Here is a 17,887-nt window from a genome sequence, read left to right on the forward strand (position 1 = left end):
ATGGTGACCCTCACAATTGGGACTAGCTCCTGTTCCTAAACAATGTGTTAAAAATCTAGACCTAAAATTAGATCAGTCATTAGCCATGAAAGACCACATTGCTGCCACTACTAGCTCCTGCTACTATAGTATGTGATTTCACAAGATGCTGAGCGAGGAGAGTTACAGTTTGCCCGTACTGCAGGGACCTGAGGATCTAGGCGGAAGGATTGGTTCCGCATTTTTGTCATTTCTCTAATATATGGATAGAATTGGAGCAATGTCAATGTACGAGATGAGTAATTGAACCTTGGGAGACAACCTGGAGAAATATTTTAAGCGGACTGTTTGATTTAATCAGCGGATTTACATGGTGAAAAATCGGATATTGAAAAAGGTTTTTAAAGTAGGAAAGGAACTCTTACCCTGGGAAAGACAACCTACTTCTTGCAACTGCGAGGGACAGTAATCTGGAGCTTACAGGATACATAAACCCTGAGGAAGTCGAGCGTACACACCCAATGACGACGAAACGCGTTGGCATAAGGGAGTGGAAGACTTTGATCAAGTGAAAAGAAATAAAGACACAAGACAAGCACAATAATTTGGAGATCAATCTGTATATTCTTTTGTATTGTCAATTTATATGTTATTTGGCTTGTGCTTCAGAAAACTGTTAAAATTGCATTCAATCTTCTGATTGATTTAATAGGAGGGATTGGGTGTACACTCTCCTTTTCTGAAGGCACAGCGATACGTATCAAATGTCAGGATACTGTGGGTTCATAACAAATTGTGTGTACATTTTACATGAGCGCCCCGAATCTCTTTAGAAACCCAACCTTCAGTTTCTACCATTCCAATAACATGGAAGGAAGCATTGGTACGTCCAATATTGAAGAAACCGACTGCGGATCCCCAAGAGCTCAGCAACTACCGCCCTATTTCTTTACTACCCTTATTGGGCAAGCTGCTGGAAAGTATAATTAACAAGCAACTAAGTCTATGCCTGGAGACAACGAAATTCTGGATCAATCACAATCCGGGTTTCAACCGGGCTTCAGTACCGAGACTGCCATGCTCGCTGTAACTTCCTCGCTCAGAGCGAAAATAGACATTGGAGGATACTGATCCTTCTAGATCTCTCCGCGGCTTTTGATACCATTAGGAGGCCTTCCTAACCACATCAGAATCAGGCCCTAAGGTGGGATTGTATGTTACAGCTGTGGGCAGCCTTTTTTAAAGCACTGCTGCCTACAATCTATGCTGTTTGCTGGAGCAGAGGTTGGGCCTCTCACTCTCTGAGCAGGACTCCCATGACCTTTGGAAAGATCATGGCAGTATACCTCAGGAGGTCAGGTCGAAATCAGTTATTTCAAGTTCCTACACCACTGGCACTGGACGCCGGAGTGGATCTATAAAGCACATATGGCAGACGATTCCAAGTGCTGGAGGTGCTGATGGAGTAGCGCACTCGCCTGTGACATTTTGCATTTCCGGTGGACTGTACAGTACTTTGTGCTACTGGGCTCCGTTTGGGTAACTTAATGACCAACCAAGGGGTGGCACCGCAATTCATGGCCCGTCACACTTTGCTTCACAAAATGTCAATATTCCAGGATTTAACACCCCATGGTAACAGTAAGCTGGCTACAACCTTCGTAGTGGGAGTTGTTTTTTTGGGGGGCGACCACGGGGCCTGGCACCCTGACTTTTCTCTCCTGTTTCCATGTCCCTTTCCCTCCTGTTCCCCCTCGTCCTCCCTCCATGATCTTCTGCGGGATCTTCTAGGACTCATCACCTCTATCTGGAGATGGTATTTTATTGATCGTTTTTCCAGTTATCAATGCCGTCTCACCAGTTCTAGATAACACAGTATCTTGGATTCTGCTGAATTGATAAACTTCAATCCCTGTTATATACTCATTGTGTATGAAAAGTCCCCAAAAAAATTGATATTTAAAAATGTTACAGGGAGTGGTGTCACTTAACATTTGACTTTGACAATTCCAAAGGAAGAGACATTACTGAATTTATAGACATGATCAGAACAAATGTAAAGTGATAAAATTAACAACCAAGTCTCACTAAAATTGACATTCAATTTAACAATCCACTGAACTGTGTGCAATACTCATGGTGAAATATAAGAAAAGTTTTGCCACTAAAATGTGGGACAGAGAGTCTGCTCTGTGCCGAATAGTCACTTGTGAAGTTCTAGTTAATCCCCATATTTTTGAAGAATGAGCCAGGTTTGAGGGACACTTCAGACCGACCTCCAAATGTGTGTGTCACTCGTGATGAGTGAGGTTTGAGGGCTATGATGTATGCACGATCAAACTAATGTTGCATTACGAGGCATTCAAGGCTGCTTGCATGACAATGCTACAAAGAGTTGACACACTCACTAATCAATGGTGTATTGATGACGAGCGTACTGTGATATAGGGGCCTATGTAAAGGAGTAGAATATTTTCGAGTAATGAAATGCCCCTTCCCTGTTCCTCAGACCTGTAACACCCACTAATTTTTATGATACAATGCAAACTGTGTGAGACATTTCTGGTTCATACTTGATATCTCTATCTTAGGAATTAGTTGTTTCAAAGATAAATTGGTTTTTTTTGTCAGTGAATCTTTGTTGAAAGACTGTAAACAAAACGACAAAGCCTGGAAGAGGCCGCTATCTTAATATTTTAGGAGACAGTTGTGAGAAGTTGGCCTGATATGCAGTGCTCACTATTCTAGTGATCACTATGTATCAGTCCAAACAACCCTTATTGATGATTGGTTGTAAGTCAACCGATAGACCAGCTATCCTAGTAGCGTGGACAAGAGCAGTCTTTAGGCTAGACTCTAGAGGGCGTGTTAAGCCAGCTGTTATACCATCACATATACCCCTTGAACACCAAGTGAAAGGACACCACACAAGTTGTTATGAAAATAAAAGTATATTTATTTAGAACACAACAACTCTGGACTCTTTATGAGGACAGGGTGCTAAGAACAATACAAAGCTCTTAGGAAAATACGCAAAGTTGCACAAGTTACACAAATGCCCTAGGGTCACAAAAAACCATATACTCTAAAAGTGGAATGCAAAATTACTAGCAGGTAAGTACTACGCTAATAGGCTTTGGGATCGCTAGGACTTGACTACTGAACCTTCAGATTACTAGCAGGAGGCCTAGGGAGATCGGGTGCAGAGTGTGCACTCTCACGCGGGATGCGGAACAAAGTCTATGGTTGCTAGGAATTACAAAGTTAGTGTTATCGGACGAATCCGACTAGGTCGGGCTGAAACGAAAAAGGACCTGGACCCTTGGATAGCAAAGCTATGCTGGGGCACCGAAATGCTGAGTTTACCTAGCCCAGGGGCTGCGGCTGCATAGGCCTGGAAAGACGTCGGGAATCCTCGTTGCAGTCTATGGAGCCTGAAAGAAGAAGTTGCTGGCAGGCGACCAGTGAAGAGATTCGGATGGATCCAAGCCTGGATCGAAGATGGAAGACACCTGTAAGCAGAGGGGACCAAGTTCTGAATCACTAGCCAGTGATTAGATGGGCACCAGGATGGCACCGGATAGAGTCACCTCGACCAGGTGAGTGGGCGACGCTGGGCTCTGCAGTCTCACGGACCAGGAGGCATTGTCGGCGACCAGGATGGAGGTGCGAGCTGTCCCACGATGGTATCTGCTGTGGACGTCGCTGGACCCAGGATTGGGGCAACAAGTCTTGGCAAATGCAAGCCCACGCGGTGGACTCAAAATGGCGTCTGGAGTGGACCAGGAGGGTCCGGGGCGCTCCTCTGTTGGAGGGGAGCAAGGGCCAGCCTGGAGCAACCAGACCAGCAGTGTTGATGTCGTCGTTTGTCGTCGGGTAGGCCGCAAGCCAGCGGGCTAGTAGCCAGACAACGCGGTGAGCAGCAAAGAGCAGAAGGGCCCCACGCAGATCTCGTGGAGGCTGGGAGGCTGAACTTCGGTGCTGGAGCTGCTCAGGGTTGGGGCTTCTCAGACCCCAAAGCACTCACTCGAGGATCCCTCGGCGGTCGTGCTAGGCAAGCGTCGTGCAGTCTTGAAGATGGCCGGTCCCTCGAGGTCTCGTCGCACCCATGGATCTCAGCTGAGCTGACGATGTGGGTAGAGGTCAGAGGTGCCAGGGAAGCCGGGTCTCGTCGTGCTGGTCAGTCGGATTCCGGAGGAAGGACGTGCAGCAAACCGCAGTGTTCTTGGATGGTGCCTGCGGGTGCAGGGTGACTACTCCTTAGTCACAAGGGAGAAATCTTGAGAAGAAGTCGAGAGTTCCTTTAGTAGAAAGTAGTTTCAGGATTCAAAGATGATCTAATTTGGAAGGGGGCCCGCTCCTATCTTTATACTAGGAAAAGGGGCTGGCACGCGACTAGGTCCTGCCCACGGGTGGGACCAGGAAGGGGGGTGGTTACACCCCTCTCCCATGCCGGACTTTCCCCAGCTCAGGGGCTGGTGTGCCCCTGGAACTGGTTCTAGCCGGCAGATGCATAGTGAGCACCGGGGTGCCACTTGCAGTCACCTTCCTCTAAAGCCCTGCCTACCCAGGATACACAAAACCCTGTCTGGGATAGTGCTAGCACCGCCCCTGACAGGAAACCCTTTGTCCAAGCCTCCCTCGCTGGAAGGACTCCCAGCAGCAGGAGGTCAGACTTGTGTCTGTGGTGGCAGCATCCATTTTGTGATGCTGAGGCTCGAGTTAACTTTAGCCGGGGTTCACAGTTACATACATGTCGTGTCCCTCTAGAAGGGTGGAATGCTAACCCCGTCACCAGAATTGGCGAGGGGTTAGTATTCCAATTCGTATGACACCTTACTCGACATGTTTTGATAAAGCGATACCAGAATTGGCATATAACCGCGAGGATTATAATGCACTTAAGAGTATATGGTATGCGTTATCATGGAACAGCTATTAGGACTTGGTTCCGCAAGCTGCAAACGGGCTCAGCTCATGCCAGAGTACCATCTCACATGATTCCAAGCACTCTGCCTTCAGGATTGTTAAGGCCTGCCATAGGAGTGACTGATAGGAATCTATGTGTCCATTTTTAGGGTTAGATATAGGTATACTATACCTAAAGCAAAGGGTGATTACACCACTTTGCCCCAGCTGTCGTGCAGCCAGTTGTGTCAGATTTAGATGGCCAGCCAGGGGTGGCATAATACATGCTGCAGCCCCTGGTAGGCCCTGGGTACACCTATGCCCTGAGTTACAGGATCTGATAAGGTGGCCCAGTACCAATTGGTAAATGCACCTAAGGTACACATGTCAATTTAGTGAGAGAACAGCAAGGCTGTGGGTCTGGTTAGCAGGCCCACAGCCAGAGAAGTCGTAAACCAGTGAAGCAAAAAGCAAAAATCTGGGGTGATCATAGGATTGCAGACCCTACTCTCCTACAACAGTTGTGCTCTTAAACCAGAAACTCAAAACCTAATTAGAACCTACAATTCAGTCTTGTTTGAGGATATAAAACAGTATCAAATATAAGGAATAAGCCACAGACATAGGAAAATTAGAAATAAGCTGTTCCTTCAATTGTCGCTTTGACACATGATCTATGCCTCATTGTCACTGATCTGGTGTTTAAAACTCCATGGTATTTACCTCTGTTTTCTTTGCCATCTAGGACGTTGTGGATGTGAAAAACTGCAAATAAATTATTTAAAAGAATAAATAAGCTGCCTAGTTTAATTGCAAAACTGACCGAAATACTCATATATTCTTTAAAATACCGATATATTCATTGAAATACAGATATATATTCATTAAAATACAGATATATATTCATTAAAATACCGATATATTCATTAAAATACAGACTGTCACTTCCATTTGTCACCTTTCTGTAAATACTCTTAAGTCCTTTACGTCAGTGTTTGGAAGATGCTCATCTGAAGTGAAGCTATAAATACTTTTTTACAGCAGCCAATTGTGAGGCCCTGTACTTGAACTGTCTGACCCTTAAAAACATTCACGTCTGTGACATCTGAAATCCCAGGTCTTTACAGGTATAACTGCTTGTTTGCGTGAAATGTATTCACTGCTGGAGCCTGGAGGCGGCGGTTCCGTCAACGGCCACCAGAGGGCGCTCCTCGCCTGCTGACAAAACTCACTGATTTGCACCCTGTATGAAAGGGAGGAGCGTTTCCTCTTCCGGGTCAGCGGCGGCAGAGACAGCACCAGCAGCAGCGTTGACATCACTTCCTCCCTCTCCTGGTGTGTTCAGCCTGCTGCAGAGGAGGAAGGAGCACTGTTTGGTGGGCAGTTACCTCCATCTTCAGACCCTCACAGACCCCAGGAGGAGGAGAGAGCCTGGACAGTTTTCTGCTCAGGTAGGAGAGCTGCCAACTCACTTGCTGCTGAGCCTGAGTGGGGAGGAGGGGAGGAGAGGCCTGTCCAGGGGTGCAGTGGAGGTGAGGCCTGTCCAGGGGTGCAGAGGAGGAGAGGCCTGTCCAGGGGTGCAGAGGAGGAGAGGCCTGTCGAGGGGTGCAGAGGAGGTGAGGCCTGTCCAGGGGTGCAGAGGAGGAGAGGCCTGTCCAGGGGTGCAGAGGAGGAGAGGCCTGTCCTGGGGTGCAGAGGAGGTGAGGCCTGTCCAGGGGTGCAGAGGAGGCGAGTCCTGTCCAGGAGTGCAGAGGAGGAGAGGCCTGTCCAGGGGTGCAGAGGAGGTGAGGCCTGTCCAGAGGAGTGCAGAGGAGGCGAGGCCAGTCCAGGGGTGCAGAGGAAGAGAGGCCTGTCCAGGGGTGCAGAGGAGGTGAGGCCTGTCCAGGGGTGCAGAGGAGGAAAGGCCTGTCCAGGGGTGCAGAGGAAGAGAGGCCTGTCCAGGGGTGCAGAGGAGATGAGGCCTGTCCAGGGGTGCAGAGGAGTTGAGGCCTGTCCAAGGGTGCAGAGGAGTTGAGGCCTGTCCAGGGGTGCAGAGGAGGTGAGGCCTGTCCAGGGGTGCAGAGGAGGAGAGGCCTGTCCAGGGGTGCAGAGGAGCAGAGGCCTGTCCAAGGGAGAGGCAGAAGAGGTGAGGCCTGTCCTGGGGTGCAGAGGAGGAGAGGCCTGTCCAGGGGTCCGAGGAGGTGAGGCCTGTCCAAGGGAGAGGCAGAAGAGGTGAGGCCTGTCCAGGGGTGCAGAAGAGGAGAGGCCTGTCCAGGGGTGCAGAGGAGGTGAGGCCTGTCCAAGGGAGAGGCAGAAGAAGTGAGGCCTGTCCAGGGGTGCAGAGGAGGAGAGGCCTCTCCAGGGGTGCAGAGGAGGAGAGGCCTGTCCAGGGGTGCAGAGGAGGTGAGGCCTTTCCAGGGGTGCAGAGGCCTGTCCAGGGGTGCAGAGGAGGAGAGGTCTGTCCAAGGGTGCAGAGGAGGAGAGGCCTGTCCAGGGGAGCAGAGATCGAGGAGATGAGGCCTGACCAGGGGTGAAGAGGAGGAGAGGTCTGTCCAGGGGTGCAGAGGAGGAGAGGCCTGTCCAGAGGTGCAGAGGAGGTGAGGCCTGTCCAGGGGTGCAGAGGAGGAGAGGCCTGTCCAGGGGTGCAGAGGAGGTGAGGCCTGTGCAGAGGTGCAGAGGAGGAGAGACCTGTCCAGGGGTGCAGAGGAGGTGAGGCCCGTCCAGTGGTGCAGAGGAGGAGAGGCCTGTCCAGGGGTACAGAGGAGGAGAGGTCTGTCCAGGGGTGCAGGGGAAGTGAAGCCTGTCCAGGGGTGCAGAGGAGGTGAGGGCCGTCCTGAGCGGTGCAGGGGTGATGCCTGTCCAGGGGGAGCAGAGGAGGCGAGGCCTGTCCAGGGTGCAGAGGAAGTGAAGCATGTCCTGTCCATGGGGTTAAGTGCAGGTGAGAATAGAACAAAAGAGAGCAACCCTGCCTTATGATATAGTGGTCCCAAAAATGGGATCCAAACAATATAATCGGGGTGATTTATCTAAGAGCCAGCATTGCACATAACAAGAAACGGGTCAATCCAAATTTACTCAAAGAAGATTTTTTAGAATATATATCTATTTTTTATTTTTTTATCTTCTTTGAATTAATGTAGCAAAAGGTACAAAAATTGATTGCATTGTTTAAATCCACATTATATTTGGAACATCAAAGACACACATGATAAGGGGAGAGATAAAAAAGCGGAAAATTCATCCTATGGCATAGCCTACCCAGTAACATACCACACTGCATTCATACTCTCAAGCTTACTTATCACTCAACCTAGTGTTCTTTCATTCAACTTTCATTCATTCATATAGTCCTGGTGTTTGCAACACAAAGATGCTAAATTTGTTGCATAAATCAGAATGTTATTCCAGGAGGCAGATGACATATAGAGGAGTCCTAATGAATATAGGTCAATATGCCGAATTCCTGGAAAACCCAGGCCGACGCACGTTTCGGTGACTGGCCAGTGGGGCCACACCTTCGTCAGGGCTAGGGGTTGTTTACTGGGAGGGGAACAGGTATAAAATCTGGAAATAAAAACAGTATCTTAGATTTTTGTTCAATGTACACAATACAAGTTTAGATTATACAAACATGCATTTTCTATTTGTTTAATACATTTTACATTTTTAGTCAAACATTGGTTATTAGTATGATAACTGTGTGGTTGACTTCTTGTGGCTGTGCAATGCCAAACTACCTAGTGACACTCCCAAAGACAGACTCCCCGTCGGGTGAGGTCTGTTAGAGGCAACTTGATAACCTTGTCTAAGTGAACCATTGATTACATTTCATGACACCTCTTATATTCAAACTATTTAAGCTTCCCTCATACATATACACATTCATTCTGGCGCGCATTGACTGAGTTTCCGCAATTGGAACTATGATCCATAGAATTGGATTTAACTGTTGTTATAGCGATCAGTTATAGCGGTCAGGAGTTTATTTTAGGAGACCCAACCTCTATTTAGAAAATATCATTCACAATCTAGTATTATACTTACATAATGTGTGTCAGAGCAAGGGGATTACTGGCATAATTCGTTTGGAGGGTAGAGATTTTCAAACTTAACAAGGAAAAAGAGAACACGATGTATTTAAGCATAACATACTATTCCTCAATCTTAAGAAATGTAACTGGTAAGACAAAAAAGATTGAGTGATATATTACCTATATAGGAATCCTAATATTAGGGGAACAGATACTCGTGGCCAGAAGACCTAAGGACAAGGAGGATAACGCTCTCTGGTTCCATTCATACTGGGTACTGGGTACTGTAGTCCTGTAGTCAAGATAAAGTTTAATTCAATTAGAGCCTGATGGATTTGATGTTGGTCAGGGCACTGTTTCAAGTAAGGAAATCACAAGACGACATGGGGGTTTTTTAATTTTCTTTTTTTTTTAAAAATAAGTTGTAATTCAACCCTCCATTTTTACTTTCAGACACAGTATTTAGATATGGACTCCAATGTTTAGTTTTGAATACGTTCGAAAACGGCCTGAGGTCCTATGATCCTGTGTTGCAGGAAGAGATAACAGTGCAATTAACGATTTACCTGAGGGGTTCTTGAGTCTGCTCTCCGATGAGAGTGTATAACTGATAAGATTCCAAGGGACAGGTATGTGGCTTTCGGTAAGGATTCCTGACAAAAAAGAGGAGGGCTGGTTATGGCCATGATCATACTAGGAACGCTGTCTATCCTGAAACCTAAAAGGCTAAAAACCAAAGGTTCCGTTACCTAAATGGTAAAACCGTTTACCGGAGAGCAGTTAAGATCATTCTCACGGAGCGCTGTGTAGTAGGCACAATTCCGTAAATGGCGGGCGAGTGGTTGTGGGTGGGGCGTTGCACCGTAGTTACTGCTATGTGAGCGGCGAGCGAGTGGCTGTAGATGGGAATTCCTAACGGAAGATAGAAGACCAATTATATATATATAATTTGACTCGCAATCTACAGGAGTTTTGCGTAAGCAGCGGGATATCGGAGTATATACATACCTTAGAGTGGTAGTGGATCGTCCTTCAGTGGGATTCCGTCGACTCCACCGGTCGACCAACCGCAACGGGAGACAGGGCTCTCACCTGTTTGGTGCCTGTTCTCATATAACCCCTTAAGTGCTGCCTCGGGGCGTTGGCCGACGGCAGCACTACCTCCCCAGTGCTGCGCACGTCCATTGGACGTTCATTCAGCACTAGTTCGAATGGACAGCGCAGCACTGGGGAGGGAATTGCGCTGCAGCTAAGGTGTTAAATAAGCAGTTCTCCGCGCCTCTGGTGAGAAGGATCAGCTGTGCTAGGGCAGTGAACATAAATGACAGACCTAATTCTTTCAGTTGGCGGGCGGCGGCCATCTTGAGTGAGTAAACTCTTATTTTTTTAAACAAAATTGGGTTGTTTCGGTTCACTATCTATATAAATCAAGTTTTAATTGAAATGGTCTTGATATTTGCATGACGTATATTAGGAAAAACGTCATGCAACAATTGGCTCAACCTAATTCTTTCAGTTGGCGGGCGGCGGCCCTCTTGAGAGAGTAAACTCTTATTTTTTAATTTTTTTAACAAAATTGGGTTGTTTCGGTTCACTATCTATATAAATCAAGTTTTAATTTAAATGGTCTTGATATTTGCATGACGTATATTAGGAAAAACACGGCACCAAGGTATGCCATAGTTTTGTTTTCACTTGTGCTGGCCTCATTTAAACATCGGGGAGCCAGTCCATTGTGTTAGTCCACTTCATAATCACCCATATAAGATTGGAAATAAGTCCAATATAAGAATTCTGCCAGATAATAAGATTTTTTCTCCCTATTTGCTTTGGATTTCTTAAATCCTGTAACCTGAGGTTGTTTTACAAGAATGCCTGGTGCCAAGGACATTCTTCGTTCAGTCCCTTAGTTACAGCATTCAAGAAAAAAATCCAAAACACTTCTCGTTTTTTTCGTAGGCCCACAGGATCAGTTCCTGGGCAGGCCTTTATTTTTTCCAGGATGAACCAGCGAAGTTCCAGTTCTTTGTGTTCTTTTTCTAGCCAATGTGCTACAATAGGGGCTGCGATTTTTTTGTTCCTGATGTTTGACTTATGTTCCCCTATTCGCACTCGACATTCTCTGCCTGTTTCCCCGACATAGGGGAGATCGCATGGACACAATATCAAATATATGATATTGCTGGTACGGCAGTTGGTCATAGTGGCATTACGTCGTACTGATACCGTACGAGTATTGGTACTGACAGTTTCTCCCACAATGGCCTGTGGGCAAATATGGCATGTCCCACATTTGTGGTTGCCATATATAGGTCTTTGATGTTCCAAATATAATGTGGATTTAAACAATGCAATCAATTTTTGTACCTTTTGCTACATTAATTCAAAGAAGATAAAAAAATAAAAAATATATAATTTATTCTAAAAAATCTTCTTTGAGTATATTTGGATTGACCCGTTTCTTAATATGTGCAATGCTGGCTCTTAGATAAATCACCCCGATTATATTGTTTGGATCCCATTTTTGGGACCACTATATCATAAGGCAGGGTTGCTCTCTTTTGTTCTATTATCAGATTCTTCCCCCCAACAGCCTGCCCACATCCTTAAAACCCATTGGGGAACCCCCTTCTTTCACTAATTAAGTGCAGGTGAGGCCTGTCCAGGAGTGCAGAGGAGGTGGTACTGTAGTGTAGTTCCTATTATCTCCATAGGCATCTGCGCATTGGAATAACATCAACAACAAAAGACCAGTAACTGAGGTTACCAAGGGTCCCCTGCTGACAACATTAGACTGTGAGGGTGGGTGTACAGCGGGCCGGAAAAGCAAGCGAGGAGGCCGTATGTAGTGTGCTATAGTAGGGGTTTATTGCAAAGTCACAAAGGTAGAACACAAGGAAAACAAAGAGGACGTCCGGGGGCTGGATCCACTCTGGGCCGGCGTTGCTGCTTGCAGTCTTCGGCGATTCCAACGGAGGCTCCGGCGACGTGGAGGATCCACGGAGGGCAGGGAGCAAAAGAGAAACAAAAGGGACCGTTAGTCCTATCCTAGTATCTCTGCTACAGTCACCGTCACCCGGGTGTGTGGGGGAGGACCGGAAAAACGAGACAGTGAGGAAAGGAAGGGACCGGGAGGAAGGAATACGGGGCGGGAGGAAGAAAGGGTGCTTGGTCGGGACGTGAAGAGGGTGGCGGGTCAAACAGTGCAGTGCTATACAATTATAATACAGTGCAGGGGACGTGATTCTAAAGAGAAGGGGAATTTATACAAGGACTATACAGGGGACTCCTAGTGAGTAGAATTAGTGAGGTTAAAGGCACTCACGCGGTCCGCCGTAACTCTCCCGTTGAGTTACGGCCGCTCTACAGCCACCTCCTGTGGACTCCACCACTCTTCGGTCCACACGTCTGCTTCAGCCGTCTGCTCTCCGTCTCCTCCCTCTTCTCCTTCGCGTCCACCAGTCCGAGGTTCCTGCCACAAATCTCCGACAACTTGCACTTCCGGGTTCTCCCTTTTATCCGGTGCTGTCGCTGCCATAGGGGCGGAGTTTCCGGAGTCCGCGATATTTGAGGCTGTCTGACCCGATGTTCTGGTTGGTCCCTGTGGGAAAAAGAAGGGGGTGACTCTCTGGCGTTTTGCTGGCGTCTCAGGTCGAGTCCTTATGGTGGTATAATGAGGCCGGGGATACAGTCCCGGGGGTGGCGAAGGAGGTAAGTTCGGGGAAGGGCGGAGTACCGGTCGGGGTTGTCGGGATGCCGTCTCACATCCCCTTTCCCTAGCTGTCCTTCCTGTAGGGGAGGGAGACGCAGGGTATCTCGAAAGGAAATCCGCGTTGCCCTGTTCGGATCCCTTCCTATGTTTGGTAGTGAAGCGGAAGGGCTGTAGGGAGAGGAACCATCTGAGGACTCTGTCATTCTGACCTTTGTTCCGGGCCATCCACTCCAGAGGGGCGTGATCCGTGTAGAGGACAAAGTCTCTGCCCTCCAGATAATAGCGGAGATGGTCCACCGCCCACTTGATGGCCAGGGCTTCCTTCTCCACCACTGCGTAATGTTTTTCACGGGGGAACAACTTGCGGCTGACATACAGAATAGGCCTTTCATTACCTTGGGAATCCTTCTGGGATAGCACCGCCCCTAACCCCTGGTCGGAGGCATCTGTTTGCAGGATAAAAGGTCGGGAGTAGTCGGGGGGTACCAAGACAGGGCTGGAGGTCAAGGCTTCCTTCAAGTCCGTAAAGGCTTGCCAGGCTTCGGGAGAGGGGTTCCTTAGCTTCTCCTCGGATCGGTTTGATTTCGTTAGCAGATCCGTCAGGGCTGCTGCTCTCTGGGAGAAGTTTGGCACAAAGCGTCGATAATATCCGAGAAGTCCTAGGAAGGCTCGGAGGTCCTTTTTTGTGTGGGGGAAGGGAAGGGACCGAATAGCAGCTGTTTTGCTTTCTTGGGGTCTTATTAAGCCATCCCCCAGAAGGTACCCCAGGTACTTAACCGTTTTCGCCGCCAGGGTTGTTTTGGCGGGGTTAATGGCGAACCCAAAGGACCCTAGGGAGGAGACAACGTCAAACAGATGTTTCAAGTGTTGGGGCCAGCTGTCTCTGAAGATGATGATGTCATCCAAATAGGCGCCAGCGTACTGTGCGTGGGGTCTCAAGACGCGGTTCATAGCGCGCTGAAAGGTGGCGGGGGCACCGTGTAGACCAAAGGGCATAACCAAAAACTGGTACAACCCCTCAGGGGTAGAAAAGGCGGTCTTCTTTTTATCTTGTTCCCTGAGGGGTATTTGCCAATACCCTTTGCATAGATCCAAGGTCGATATGTACTTTGCTTTGCCTATCCTTTCGATCATTTCATCGACCCGGGGTAAGGGGTAGCTGTCAAAGGTAGAGACCTTGTTGACCTCCCTAAAGTCTATACAAAAACGGACCGATCCATCTGGTTTGGGCACAAGGACGATTGGAGAATTCCAGTCACTCACTGAGGGTTCTATGATTCCCATCCTCTGCATGTCCGCTATCTCTTGTCGTATGACCTCTCGGCGTGCCTCGGGAAGTCTATAGGGCCTTAAGCGGACTATTTTTACTGGCGTAGTTTCTATTGCATGCTCGGTGATGTTGGTTCGACCAGGAGAGGAGGAGAAGACCGCTTTCAGGGGTGCCAGAAAATCCCGTAATTCCTGGGTTTGTGTTGGAGTCAGTTCCGGATCAACACAAGAGTCAAAAGAGAGAAGTTGGTGATCGGGGTTTCCGTGTAGAACGGGACGGGGTCCTTCCCATTTTTTTAGCAAGTTTACATGGTATATCTGGGAGGTTCCACGGGTAGAGTCTATCTCAACCTCGTAGGTAACCGGGGTCACCTGTCGGAGGATGGTGTAAGGCCCTTGCCACTGTCCAAGGAGTTTTTGGTCTGATGAGGGCATCATGAGGAGTACCAAGTCGTTGACAGCGAATACACGGGGCCTGGTACCTTTATCATACTGCTTCTTCTGGTTATCTTGAGCGTTCTCGAGATTCTGTCTCACTATGTCCCGGATCATAGAGAGGTGAGTCTTCAGGTTCTCAAGGTATTCCGGGAGCGGACGGGTGCGATCCGGTTCGGCCTCCCAGGCCTCTTGTGCCATGTCTAGCAGGGTACGCGGGGGACGCCCATACAGTAACTCATACGGTGTGTAGCCGGTGCTACTCTGGGGTTTGCAGCGGATGGCGAAGAGGGCCAAGGGTAGCATGTCCTCCCACCTTTTGGCTTCCAGGCCCAAGAGCTTCTTGAGGGTCTGTTTGAGGGTGGCGTTGTATCGCTCCACCAATCCGTCCTTCTGCGGATGATATGCCGAAGTACGGATTTGTTTTATCCCCAGTTCAGCGCACACTTGCTTCATCAAGGCAGAAACGAAAGGTGTGCCCTGATCGGTCAGGATTTCCCGGGGAAACCCTACCCGGGAAAACAGGGAGATCAGGGCTTTGGCTATCGCTTGGGTAGTGGGTTGTCTCAGGGGTATGGCTTCAGGAAAGCGGGTGGCGTAGTCCACTATGACCAGGGCATAGCGACAGCCGCTACGGGAGGGCAAGAGTGGTCCTATGATGTCCATCCCTATTCGGCTAAAGGGGACGTCTATGAGAGGGAGGGGTTGCAATGGCACTCTGGGGGGTCTATGTCGGCTGTTTTTCTGGCAGACAACGCATTCCCGACAATAGTTTTTGATCCTTTGGTACACCCCGGGCCAAAAGAATTTTTCTAAAACGGTTTGACTGGTCTTTTCGTCGCCAAAATGACCCCCCAGAAGGTGGCTGTGGGCAAGAAAGAGGACTTTGTCCTGGAAGGGACCTGGGATAAGCAACTGGGCGTTCTGTTGGGGCCCACCTTTTCTGTACAGCAACCCGTTTTTCTTAAAGAAATAGGGACCTACTTGCAAGGGGTCTTCGTGATCGAGGGCCCTTCCCCACGCTTCCTGAAGAAGGGGATCCTCCTGCTGGGCCGCTCGGAATTCCCTATCCGTCTGCCACGGGTGGTCATCAGTAAAGGCGGGGAACGCGCTGACGTATTCTTTCCTCTCTTTTCTCTTCTGGCTTCTGGTTTTGGGGGTTTTAGGAACCGTTGCGGGGTTGTTCTGGCCTGGATAAGGAGCGTCCTTCCACCACTGGGACAGGGAGTCTGAGGTGTCCTGGAGAAGCGTAGGCAGTCCCAGATAGTCACTCCCCAGAATGGCCTGTTCGGGGAGAGCGGGGACCAGACCAATGGTGAGGGAGGTCCCGGGGTCATGCTGGTGCTGGACACGCACGCGGGTAGTGGGGTAATGTTTGGTGTCCCCATGGACGCACTGAATGGCAACCATCCCCGTAGGACTGACTGGATGTGCCAGATCTTGAGGTCTCAGGACGCTCTGACGGCAGCCGCTATCGGCAAGGGCCATGACTCGTTGGCCGTCGATAGAGACCGGATAATGGAAGGCTGGTGGTGTGGTGCCCGGAGGGTTGCATAGATAGTTCCTTACAAGTCCGACCTCCATAGGCTCTTCCTTCTGCGGGCACATCCGGGCAATGTGACCGAAACCGCCACAGGCATAGCACTGGGGTCCTGGATTAGGGGGGCGGAACACAACCGGGGAGGAAAACAGCGGTGTTGGTTCTGGTCTTTGTGGTAGAAGGGGCCGGAGAGGCCGTGATGGTCCGGCGTTCGGGGCTCGGTGCGGGTGTTCCTCCTTGCCCCGCTGGAGTTCCTGTGCCCGGCTGAAGGCTGAGGCTATCTCAATGGCGGTTTCCAGGGTGAGTCTGGAATGTTGTCTCACCCACCGCTGTGTGGCAGGATGTAAAGAATTCAGGAACTGTTCCAAATAGATTTTCTCAAGTATCTCGTCTTTTGTTGAGTTTTCTGGCCGGAGCCATCGGTTTGCAAGATCCTTGATTCGGAACGAGAGGGCCCGGGGATTCTCTTGTGGCCTCTCTTTGGCTTGGCGTAGCTTTAATCTATACGTATCATCGTCGATCCCAAGTCGTTCCAACACGCACCTTTTGATATCTGCATACGGGGTGGTGCCCTGTATGTTGGCCTGCTGGTATGCGGCTTGTAGATCGCCAGTGAGAAGGGGTCCCAAATATTGCCCCCAACGGTCCGCTGGCCAATTGGCTGCTTGGGCAAGACATTCAAAGTTAGTAAAGAAGTAGTCCGGGTCTTCCCCCGGGACGTACTTCTGTAGCACCACAGAAGGGAGGGAGGCTAGTGGTCTCTGCTGACCCAGGGCCGTTGTTAACTTCTCCATGGTCTCTCCGTGGGCGGTCCCTTGACCCTTCAGGACATCGTGAAGTTGGCCCCTGTCGTCTTCAGCTGTCTTTAGGAACTGCTCCATCAGTTTGGCAAACTGTTCCTGAGACTCCGCCATCTTCTGCACAACGGCCTCCATGCTTCCGGCGGATCCCACTTCTGACACCAAATGTGAGGGTGGGTGTACAGCGGGCCGGAAAAGCAAGCGAGGAGGCCGTATGTAGTGTGCTATAGTAGGGGTTTATTGCAAAGTCACAAAGGTAGAACACAAGGAAAACAAAGACGACGTCCGGGGGCTGGATCCACTCCGGGCCGGCGTTGCTGCTTGCAGTCTTCGGCGATTCCAACGGAGGCTCCGGCGACGTGGAGGATCCACGGAGGGCAGGGAGCAAAAGAGAAACAAAAGGGACCGTTAGTCCTATCCTAGTCGTAGGATCTCTGCTACAGTCACCGTCACCCGGGTGTGTGGGGGAGGACCGGAAAAACGAGACAGTGAGGAAAGGAAGGGACCGGGAGGAAGGAATACGGGGCGGGAGGAAGAAAGGGTGCTCGGTCGGGACGTGAAGAGGGTGGCGGGTCAAACAGTGCAGTGCTATACAATTATAATACAGTGCAGGGGACGTGATTCTAAAGAGAAGGGGAATTTATACAAGCACTATACAGGGGACTCCTAGTGAGTAGAATTAGTGAGGTTAAAGGCACTCACGCGGTCCGCCGTAACTCTCCCGTTGAGTTACGGCCGCTCTACAGCCACCTCCTGTGGACTCCACCACTCTTCGGTCCACACGTCTGCTTCAGCCGTCTGCTCTCCGTCTCCTCCCTCTTCTCCTTCGCGTCCACCAGTCCGAGGTTCCTGCCACAAATCTCCGACAACTTGCACTTCCGGGTTCTCCCTTTTATCCGGTGCTGTCGCTGCCATAGGGGCGGAGTTTCCGGAGTCCGCGATATTTGAGGCTGTCTGACCCGATGTTCTGGTTCGGATCACTAAAATAATATCGAGGGACAAAATATCGACTTGCCAAAATATCGTGGACAAAATATCGACAGTCAAAATATCGAGTTTGTATCTACAAACAGGTAAGTACAAAAATATCGAGTACAAAATATCGTTAACAAAAATATAGATGTAAAAAATATCGACTTTATTAAAAACAGTGTTAAATTAAATTAATATTAAATTTTAATTACTAAAATATACTTAAAACGACTTAAATTAAATTATAATAATTAAATAATAA

The sequence above is a fragment of the Lissotriton vulgaris genome, chromosome 1_1 (genome assembly GCF_964263255.1).
Source record: "Lissotriton vulgaris chromosome 1_1, aLisVul1.2, whole genome shotgun sequence".
NCBI lineage: Eukaryota > Metazoa > Chordata > Amphibia > Caudata > Salamandridae > Lissotriton > Lissotriton vulgaris.